Source organism: Theobroma cacao, chromosome 10, assembly GCF_053813885.1.
Source record: "Theobroma cacao isolate CCN51 chromosome 10, ASM5381388v1, whole genome shotgun sequence".
In the NCBI taxonomy this organism is placed as follows: Eukaryota; Viridiplantae; Streptophyta; class Magnoliopsida; order Malvales; family Malvaceae; genus Theobroma; species Theobroma cacao.
This window is the reverse complement of record NC_142648.1, coordinates 24,778,469-24,789,688: the sequence shown is the minus strand read 5'-3', so window position 1 is coordinate 24,789,688 and position 11,220 is coordinate 24,778,469.

Genomic DNA, 11,220 nt, shown 5'->3' with positions numbered 1-11,220 from the left:
CTATTAACATTTGATATTAGTGTGAGAAAGATGGTATAGCCAAAAAAATATAGAAAATATAATTTATTCTATCTTCTACAGTTTAATGCAACAATGTCTAAGAGTTTCTAAGAAAATGGAATACTTGAGAAACCTTTTTCCTCAATACAAGACTTTGTTCCATAGAAAACAACAAAGATTGATTGTCAAAATAAGTACATCATAAATTATATGGTTAAAATCGCTACTATAGTTTAAACAATGATTATTTTGTTCATGTCTTCTTTTTTTTTTTTGGACCTTCTTTTGACATTGTAACTATGTAATATGTTCTGATGTAATACATTAATTCCTATAAAAGTACCACACATAATTGAAAGTTAAACAATTGATTTATGTAATTTTTAAACAAAAAATAAAATTACTTTTTGAACCAAAAGTACTCTACAATTTTATGATTAATATAGCTATAAAGGTAAGCTTTTAAAATATAAACAATATCTCTTTAATATAAATATGCATTAGCTATTCTACTTTTTTGCTGGTTATGGTTGCTAGGCATGTATGTTTCATATGTAAGTATCTTATTCAAAAGATCTCTTTTATTTTTGATAGAGATGGCATAGATTTAGTTAAGTTGTTATATTTATATTGCTCATTCCTTGTTTTCTATCTCAATGCAGCTGCTGCTAACTCTTAATAAGGAAATGTATATAGATCCTTCTAGACCAAAAGGTTACTTGCCTGAGTCATTGAAGCTTTCGCTAGTTTTTATGGCTAAAAAAGTAAATATATTTCTGAACTTCAAGCTACGGGTAACTGCTTAGAGTGTAGATTTGTTGCCTTAATGCTATTACAGAAAGGAAAAGGTTAGAAATTCTCTTTGAACCATCAAATTTATTGCATTATGTTGTGCAACAAGATAACAATTATTATTTATTCGGAGATGCAAATAAATTTCCTATGATCGTTGTTATTTAGGGTCAGTTTTCATGCTTAAGATTCAAGAGAAATTTTGACTATTAACCGTATCTCTTTTATCCTTTTGTTGGCTGGTCGGAGTTTTCCAATAACAATGAAACATTAATGCAATGACCCATTTCACCAAAGCCAACCAAAAATACAAATATGAACTCCAAAATTCAACTTTGAAGTAATTACTTAATCAACTCATTAGATCATTCAGTATCAAACAAAAAATATTAATAATATCAAATTGCACATTGAAACATAAAAAATAAGGACAACAACCATACTTTTATATCTCAAGTATAAAAAATAACAATACCAAAAATCAAAATTCTGCAACAAAAGAAAAAAAAATCAATCAATTAAAAAAAAGTTTACCAGATTCTAAAATTAAGTAATCGATGCATTAGCAACATACCCATTAAGTGAAATTACCAAATTTTAATTTATTCTAGTTTAATTTTTTCTATCTAGCTTTATTACATGTCAATTCAAAAACTGACATCTCTCTAGAAAATATGGGTAGGAATAGGACTACCAGTAGGTAATGAACCATAATATTACAGAAGATATTATCAACAATTACCTTTAGCATTTGACTTTGTTCATCCTTTGTTCTATATGATTCTTATAGAACCAATACTTTTTTCATTAATTTTATGGGGAACAAATATATTAGATGGCCTTAATCAAGATGAAACAAAATAGTAAAGAAATAAAATAAAATTCCTTTCCTTTGCGTCAAGTTCACCCAGATGCGCAATTCATTTTCAAAATTGATTTTTCTTTACTTCTAATAAGTAAAATGAATAAACAAATAAGGAAAAAACAACTGATTTCCCCACATAATAACTTAAATGTTTCTTGTAAAAATATTTTACAACTACAGTGGAAAAGCATAAGAGAAAAATGGCTAATTGTACCCTAACTACATGTCATTAACAAAACCCTCAACGGAATGAGAGGATGCATAAACAATAAGATCAAGTAAAAAATAAGGCAATAGATCAAGAAAAAATCTAAAAAAAAACAATTCGATTGAGTCAATATTGGCGTAATAAAATATCCTTTTATTTCATTTATGATCTGAATTTGATGATCGAAAGATATGTAAAAAAAAGTCTACCGGATTCTAAAATTATGTAATAAATGTATTAGCAAAATACCCACTAAGTGGAACTACAAAAAATTAATTTATTCTTGTTTAATTTTTTCTATCTTGCTTCATTGCATGTCAATCCAAAAACTCACATCTTTTCAAAAAACATGGGTAGGAATAGGACTACCAGTAGGCAATGAACCATAATATTACAGATGATATTATCAAAAATTACCTTTAGCATTTGACTTTGTTCATCCTTTGCTCCACAGAATTCCTACAAAACCAACACTTTTGTCATTAATTTTATGAAGAACAATTATATCAAATTGACTTAATCAAGGCGAAACAAAATAGTAAAGAAATAAAATAAAATTTCTTTCCTATGCATCAAGTTCACCCAGATGCTTAATTCATGATTATATTAACTATAGAGTTTCAAAGCTGATTTTTATTTACTTCTAATAAGTAAAAATGAATAAATAAATAAATAAAAGGATAACAATTGACTTCCCCACATAAAAACTTAAATATTATACAATACCTGCAAGTTTCTATTATAGAATATATTACCAAATGTTAGACATCATTTACATTACACAATATCAGCTTTGTTCAAATAAGTGATGAAGAAGAAGTAGCGCTACTACCTTGAAAGTTTTCCTTTTTAAAGTGGTTTCAATCTACTTAACAGTAGTGTTTGCATCAATTTTATAAAGGGCAATAGAATGATCATAGAATATTCTTTGCATTGTAATCCAAAGAAATATAAATTATTCTAAAAATCAAATGGAATAAAATAATTTATCGTTGACAAACAGTTCTTGCTTGGAAGATATACCATCAAGCTTAAAATGATACTCATGAGAATCCCTTTACAACATACTGAAAAAGCTTTACACTATGATCAAAAAGCAAATGTAGGTAGAAAACAAATAAAATGATTAATTACATCGATAATCAGTAGTTGGCTAAATAATATTGAGGGTATATTTCACATTGTAGAAGCTTCCCTTTAGTTTCTGAACACTACTGCATGAAATGTCAACAGTAGGACAATGTTTCTAATTTTGGAAGGTTCATTGGCCTACAAATTTGATGCAAGTATATTTCCTCTCTTTCAGTATTTATTTTAATTTAATTAGCTTATTTAGACCGATTACATTACAGATATTAATAACAGATATTATCGTATACCTTCCGAACATGAAAGTTCTAAGGGACAACCTATTAAAGAGTAAAAGTAACTTAAAGATAAGATCAAGAGGTAAGAGTAAAGGGATGATGTGGTATATACCTCCATAAATTATCTGGATTGATGCAACAACTTCAAGACTGACATTAGCTTGAAGTTATTTCCTTAACTCAGAATGTACCCATTACGTAGATAAAAAATTTATAAGTTAACCATTACTAAGGAAAATTGTAAGCAAGAGAGAAAATGATTTTTAAGCAAATAGATACTAATTGAGATTGTACAACTTTATTAGGTACGAGAAAAGAATGCCTAACCTTAATGTAAAGTTTGAAAGGTTTTTTTGTACACTACATTTTAATTTTTATTCAATTGTTGTTTGTTTTCATTCAAAATTAGGATTTTCAATCCTTGTTGTGATGTAACTCTAGATAAAGCTACATATGATTGATTGTGTGAAGACAGGTTTTGGTAGATAAAAACCAACAATATCAAGAGTTTGTCCCTGACTTTTATTGATTGTCATACTATAAGATAATCTATTTGAAAATTATTTTCTTTGGAAAACAAATGGCCATTTTTGTTGTTTGACTGTCATAATTATTCTTGGAATATAAACTGCAGTATTGACAAATGATTCGAAAATTATTTTTCCTTCTATGAAATTGGGAGCTAGTTGTGTAACCAAAATTCTAGTCTCATTGCATAGTCTAGAGCTTTGATTTATGTTTCTTAATAACATAATGACTATACTTACCTTTAGTTCCAATTTGTGATTAGGAATAACAAGAAAATTAAGTGAGTTCAAGAATTATACCGGATATAACAGTTCATGTTCCAAAGAATAATTTGACGTTTTTTATATTTGGTCAATGTTGTAGTAAGTCTTTAATGTACCTGCAACCAAATGAACGACATATAAGTTTATTATCCTCCTATTTGATCTAAATATCCTCTTATTTGAGCCTTCAATAGAATGTATATGACTTTATTTATATATATGTGTATGATTTTGACACTTCGGGGTTATTTCGATTACCTTTTAAATTTTATGATTTCTTTATATACACATTGTATCCTATGCAAGTGTATTACCAAAGAATCAGATTCACTCCTAATAACCTCCTCATGTGTATGAGATATGTACACTTGTATATTCTATCAAATCTAACTTTTTAGATCCCTTTTGATATAACAATGTATAAAACCTCAATGTAGATCGTATTTAATGGATTCATCTCATATGAATAATACATATCAGTGTAACCTACTAAGTCCACAAAGTTCTCATACATTTAGTTACATTGATTATGCATCTCTATGCAAAATCATAAGTCTTAGATTCTAATGTAACATAGTAATACTACTAAACTCTTTTCTTAGTGTCATCATGCTCCCATTAAATTCCAAGATCCTTTGTGAAAGTAATATTCAAACTATTTTGAATATTCTATGATGTTACATTCATACATCTCAATGTGTATTTAGAATCATATCGTTACTTAGTATTACTATAGGCTTTTCGTATTGGAGATAGATGGACTATATGAATTTGTTTTCTTCTTTTAAATAAACATCTATATGTTTTATTTATAAGAAAATTTCATCTTTAAACGAACAATTTGATTCCATTTGATCAATTAATCATAAATATTAATTGATTAATATTCATTTTAATCAAACTAATTTGATATCAATCGCAATTTGTAATTGATCAAACCTTATTGCAAGGAAAAATATGAAATGCGAAAAATAAAATAAAACATAATTATTCCAAAATATTTTCCAAACGTGAAACATTAAAACTTTAACATCTAAATGCCAAATATAAATGTTTCATCAGCTATTAACGTGGCAATAAATGTTTCAAAATATTTACTTAAATTATCCAACAAATCAAAACATAAATATAAATTGGAGTACAACCATCCATATGTAGTATCCAATGCTCTATGTAGTCTATCGATGTGGTCACCTCCTCAATTAAGATCCTACTCATTTGTCTTTGGTCTTTGCAATATGTCATATATATCAAAACTAACATAAGGTATCATATAAATTTATAACATACTGTAGTATATTCTAACAAATGGTACCTGAATTAAAAACTTCTGCAAGCTTTTTATTCTGGCTAATGGTAGCCATGTACTCCTTGCAATTTCTCCTTTAATGCCCAAACTTGCCGTAGTGATGGTAAATCCTTTTGTCTTTTTTGAACCCTCCTTTAAGCTTAATTACCTTTTTAGCTTGGGACTTTACCTTCTTCCCCTTTTAGACTTCTTTTTTCTTAGGCTTCTTGTAGGCCTTTGAAGAAGAAACAATAAGTAAAGCTCCCTTATCCTTTTTGATGGACCTCTTTACTGTGTCCAACATATTTAGAAGTTTGCGAAGAGTGGCTTCCAATCGATTCATATAGAAGTTCAACACGAACTGATTGAAGCTATCAAGAAGAGATTGCAAAACTAAGGTTTTACTTAGTTCATGATCCATTGCCAGTCTCTATTGTCCAAGCCTCTCAATGAGTCCAATCATCTTCAGTACATGGAGTCTGACAAAACTACTTTTTGTCATCTTGCACCAGAACAATTCCTCAAAGATCTCATATCTCTTAATGCACCATTTCTTATCAAACAATTCTCTAAGGTGAAGAATCATGGATTGAACATCCATGTGCTCATGTTGCTTTGGAGCTCAAGGGTCATACTAGCTAGCATCACGCATGCTGCTTGCTCATCGTCATCCTTATAATGCTAATACGATTCCCATTATTTAGCACTAGCATCATCAGTAGGGATTAGTGGAATGGGAGTGTCAAGGATATAAGATTTCTTCTCTTGTTTCAAGACAGTCTTGAGGCTTCAAAACCAATCTAGGAAGTTTAGACTAGTGAGTTTGTTTATATCCAAAATGCTCCGAAGTGACAAGTTATTGGACATTTGCAATATATAAAATATGCATGAATAAAATAAAATAAAAACAATAGGTAAATAACATACATAAACTATTTAAAATAAAGTTTTAGAATTTTAAATAGTTCTCTCACTATTTTATATGTAAAATGACTTAAAGTCATTTACGAAAGTCTCTTTTAGGATCTTTTTAGTAGGTTAGGACCCTATTCAACATACCATAACCTTGAGTATGTTCAACAAGCCATGATATACCTAATTAGGTAAATAACTTAATTTATTGATCACATCTCTTATGTGAGTCTTAAATTCAGTTAGGTGACAATTCATTGTGCAATTATATCGTACATACTTCGCTTAACTGTTGCCTCTAGTTTCATAAAAATCAAATTTCTAAGCGTCCGAATTTTATGAAACTAGTTAAGTAGGACTCACCAATAATTCAAATATACTCGTGTAATAGTATGACCTTCAGTGTGCTTAACAAGCCTTCAATTAAAAGAGCAGCTAAGTTAGCTTGTTATGTGGTGAAAGGCAATTAATCATGCGTGACATGTGACTTAATATTTTACGAGGGATTTTGTCCTTTTTGTTTTATTAATGTCTCATTTGATTAGCATGCATAGTATTTAATATATTGCATAAAACTAAATCTATCACATGTTGTTCTATTAGAATGGTTATAGACTTTTCTACTCTAGTTTCCTTAAGCCATCAAAGGAAACTAGTTGGTCAAATCCTAAGGGATTGCATATGTTAAGCACTTCATGCCATAGCTTGCATCCACCTTTATCTCTTCAAAGCGCTTTGGATCTCCATCTTCAAATTTACAAAATTTCTTTCCTAATCTAATAATATTTCTAATTACAATTGAATGTAGAAACTTCAAATTACATTTGAGGGAAGTTAGATGAGAAGAGAATTTTATAAACTTAGAACATAAGAAATAAGATAAGGTTTGTAGACTCCATTTGAAAAATTATCATAAAAAACCATTCAACCATTCATCCATAATCATATTAAATCTATAGTCTATAACCATCCTCATGCATTCATAATCTAATTACGAACTTATAAGTAAATACAAAAATGCTTCATCTGATGATGATCTTGCATTTCATTTGAAAAATATCATTCAACATTTGAAGATCATAATTTGAATAATTCGACATATTCTTGTGAAAACATAATTTGCAAAATACCCTAATCAAATCATTTACTAAAGTAATTAATCCTAGTAACAACTTTAGTAAATTCAAATCTTATTTGAAAATCTATCTAGATTAGTAGTTCATTCTAATTAAACTTATTTTAATTAGAATCCTAAAATATTTAGGAAACTTTACTAATTTAGATATCCATCCTAAACGTTTTAGGAAAGTTCCATAATTATTTAAGACATTCCAACATTTTAGAAATATGCCATTAGGAGACTTGCATATGTGGTCCCAATCAAACTTGAAGTGTTGTCTTAAATAAATTATGTGTCCTAAACACTTTAGGATTTAGCCTTATCCATTTAATTATCTTGTAATAATTATCTTATCATTTAAGGCTTTTAATCCATATTAGAATATTTAGATAATTTGGTAAGATAATTCCTTTTGAATTAAATTTTTGTGATAAGATTATATGGATATCTTCTAAAAATTATCCACAAAATTTAACTAAAAAAATCTAATCATTATTAGATTTTAATTGGTCAATCAATCTTATTGATTTAGGAGTTATCTAATCTTATTGAATAATATTTTAATTAGGAGATTTGATATCAATTAATTCAAAATTAATTGATTCCGTCCTACACCTAAACTCCTTGATTTTAGGCATGCATCTTCAACATTTAAGAAGTCAATGATTAGCTAAGGAAAAAATCCTTCCTGATCATTGAGTGCCCAATTTCTCCAACAAACAACCTATTTCCATAAAACGGTTATATCCATGGCAATGAGAGGTGTGGCATCCATGTGTGGCGGCACCATGCACAACTTTTGTCATGGGTGTCATTTCACATGTGAAGAACATTTCTTTAATTTAGTTAAGTGTCCAACCACTTAAAAATTAATTCAAATTCAAAATTTTATCCTTTACTTGAACATTTCAAAATAGGATAATATTATGAAATTTTCAAAATTAATTTTGCACGATTATCTTGCCGTTCAAAACCGAATTCCAAGCTTTAATTGCTCACTGAATTTTTATCAAACTTACAACAATTAATTGCTTAAATCAACTTATTTGGCCATGAAAATTTTCAGAAATAATCATCATCAAATGTTTTAATAATGATTAATTTTTCTGAAATTTTTCAAAATTAATTTCCAAGAGTTTCTCGTCAATTAAAACTAAAATTCATGCCAAAACAGTGAGCTGGACAGATTTGTATTTGCACCAATTTTCTTGCTTGAAATAAGCATATTTGACCATGATATTTTCCCAAAATAATCTGTATATAACATTTCAAATAAGAATTATATTTTGAAATTTTTCAAAATTAATTTTCAAGACTTGTCAATTAAAACTGAAAATCATGTCAAAAACTATGTGTGCAGGGACAAATTTTAATTTGCTTTGATTTTCTTGCTTAAAATTAGCTAATTTGATCATGAACGTTTCATGATCTTGTTGTCCACTAATCCAGCAACTAATGTGGAACAATTCCATAAAATGTGGTTACTGAAAATTAAGCAAAAACTTAGCAAGAAGTACAACACCAACATGCCACCTGAACATCCATCACCATGCATCCTTTCGAATCCGATTGAAATTGTATTTTATGCTATTTACATTTGCATTCAAGAATGATTGCAGAACCTCATGATTAACCAATTTAAGATAAGGAAATTCCAAAATGTGTTGATCAGTTTCTGAAACCAAAGTAAAAGGATCAAACCAAAACACATGGGTTGTCATTAGAGAACACAAAAACCAATTAGTGGTTTGCTTGTTTCAAAAGATTTATCTCAAATGGTAATTAATCCTAACCTTTTAAGACTTTAAACATCATTTAAAATAATGTAAACATAATCTAAATCATGATAAAAAATGTCTCTAAATTTTAATAAAACTGAGAAAATTAAAAACACATTCTGGAATTTGGTTTTTCAAAAAGTGATGTTGAATTAAAAGCAAAATTTTTGAGAATTAATCATCAACATATAAACATGTTAAGAATATTAAAAGCCTTGAAGGTGGCTCTAATACTAATGTTGGGATAGGTCGACTATGCATCACAATGCAATAGGAAATAAAGTAACGTAGTGGAAAGAAACAAAACATATAATATCGGCCTTATCCACCCAAGGTCATCTATGAAAGTCTCTTGATTGTCTTCAACCATTCATGCAGCAAACATATGATCAGAGATCATTACCTTTATAAATAAAGAAAGCTAGATTCTTTATCTAAAACCCCAAACATGCATTTTGATTGACCTTAAACTTAGCTTGGTTGTAGCAAACCAAAGCTGTCTAAGAGGTTCTTGTGTTGTCTCTAAAGAAAGTCCACATGATGATTATGAGAAACCCTACGTTAGGGTGGGATTACTAAGCTTTATGATGTGCTATCAAAGTAGTGTTCATAACACTTTACTCCAAAAAAAAAAACTTAGGTTGAATAGTGAAGAAGAAAATTGATTTTCTCCTTTGTACTCACTAAGGGTGGCACACACTAGTTGGCTTTTTTTTTTCTTTTTTCTTATCAAAATTAGGCTTATAGCAAGGTTTATATACTTGGATTAATTTAAACCCTAATTAGGTTAGTTATATAACTTTTATGTGATTACAAAGCAATCCAATAACTTAATTAAACAATTTTAATTAAGTCCTTAACAACTTATAACTCATTAATTGATAACACTGAAAGCATATAAGTTGCTAATCGATTAAGTCTAAAAGCTTATAAGTCTTTAATTGATTAACTCCAACTTAATCACCTTTTCCAATTTAATCTCAATAATCACCTTTTGTGTGTGACCTATTAAGCTTCCAACATGTTGGTAATGAAATTAAATAGTAATTTTTGTTAATTTAATTTCATAGACTAAGATTGGTATCTAGCAATGTATCATGGCCACTTAAATGTTAAAAGAGTCAAGATGGTTTAACTCAACCTTTTAGTGATCAATCTTTCAGTGTAATTCATTCCCTCATCATATATCCCAAAGATAATAAAAACATGGTGTAGTGTCTATTCTCATAGACCTCTATATAGTTCTTGAGGTTAGATCATTATCTCAATAGAGACTTATGAAACTCTTTTTCATAATTTGCAAGTCGTCTTGGCCAAGGACTTCAATAAGTTAATATTAACTAAGAATTGTTAGGATATGTCCCCTTATTTACTTGGGGTGATAATTTCTATTTTGACCATTCATTTGCCTTCGCATGCTTTATACTATACTTAAAAGAATTTTAATTTGACATTTTTGGTTAGGCATCCGTAAGGATGAAATCAAAGCATAACACTCCACATATAAAATAATTTGATGTCTCAAGTCTAAGGTGTATTTACATAACTGTCACATAAGAAGTATTGCATAGACATTAGAGTGAGATACTAAATGCACTTTTTATGTAGTCATATTCAGTGAACTTGCTTTCCTAAGGCAAACACCCACATCCTAGTTTCGAGTATCTCCATGCTTCAACCTATAAGATTAGTTGCTTACTTCACAAGTGAAGAACATAGCATGTGTTGATCTTTGAGAATTATTAATGCCCGTCTCAATAATAAAATGATCAAGAACTATTTAGAGATTATGTTTTGATGCATAGGGATCTCATAATTACAACCCATTACAATTCTCTTACAAAACATATTAATATTATGGACTTCATCTAATTAGACTTATAATCCATTATAATTGATGTTTTATTGATAAAAAAAACCTTTAATCATTCAATATAAATAAAATCGTTGCATAATTGAAACCAAGCTTTGACCAATCTCAATTGGCTATAGGGCTTATTCTAATACAAACTTACCTACTTTTAAATACTTATTGACAATATTAACACATTACAAGACTTTAAATTCAAAATCAAAGCAATAATTGTTAAGATTGATTG